Source organism: Silene latifolia, chromosome 11, assembly GCF_048544455.1.
Source record: "Silene latifolia isolate original U9 population chromosome 11, ASM4854445v1, whole genome shotgun sequence".
NCBI lineage: Eukaryota > Viridiplantae > Streptophyta > Magnoliopsida > Caryophyllales > Caryophyllaceae > Silene > Silene latifolia.
Window position 1 is genome coordinate 100,995,324 of NC_133536.1, and position 908 is coordinate 100,996,231.

A 908-nucleotide genomic window follows, 5' to 3' on the forward strand; every position below is an offset into this window, starting at 1 on the left:
GGTAAAGTAGTTTGTGAAGTTATAAATATTGTTTTGGTCTAGGTGCTCCTAACGACAAGTAACCGAAAAATATAGTCCGACCAAAAATGGTGCCGTTGCCGAGGACGGTGTTAACTTTATTTGATTTTCTTTGATTGTTTTTAGTTGTGTCTTTATTTGCCTTGGGGAAGTAAAACTCCTCAAGGTTTGTTCTAATTGTTTTCGAGTTGTTTGATATTTTGCATGTCTAGAAGATCACAAGGTAACTTGTTACCTATTGATCACGAAATTGAGAGAACTTTGACAACCAATAGAAGACTTGCTAGAAATACTTTGAGAGGTATTGGTGAGGTTGTAGATATTCAACCAAATACTATTGAGTTCATCAACCCTTTTGCAAGAGAAGGTGAGGAGAACCAAACACAAAATCAACCACACAATCAATCCACAATGCCTAAATTTTCATCACATTCCGTACCAACCGAGGAGAACCGACCCAATGGTACTCCCACACCACAAAACTTGACCGGAAATTTCATTACTAAATCCGCATTTATTCAATTAGTCGAAAGAAGCCAATTTGGGGGGATGCCTAGTGAAGATCCTCATTCTCACATGGAGACTTTTTGTGACTATTGTGATGCGATTTCACAAACCAGAGTGACTCAAGACCAAATTCGATGGGTCTTATTTCCTTTTTCTCTAATTGGTACCGCGAAACAATGGTTAAAAAGCCTTGATAAGGCTACTCCTGGTATCGACTCTTGGAAGAAGTTGGCTCTTGTTTTCTACAAAAAGTTCTAGCCTCCGGAAAAGACTAACATGCTAAGAGCTCAAATCACGGGTTTTAAGCAAAGGGACGAAGAATCTTTGTATGAAGCTTGGGAGCGATTCAAAGGAACTTGTCGCTCATGTCCTCATCATGGACT

General features: G+C 39.2%; 1 non-coding gene across 1 annotated transcript; it reads right to left on the reverse strand.

Moving 5' to 3' along the window:
* Positions 1-801: 801 nt before the first annotated feature.
* LOC141616656 (small nucleolar RNA R71) lies at positions 802-908 on the reverse strand. The gene has a single exon (XR_012530988.1). It is a non-coding gene; the product is annotated as a small nucleolar RNA R71 (small nucleolar RNA).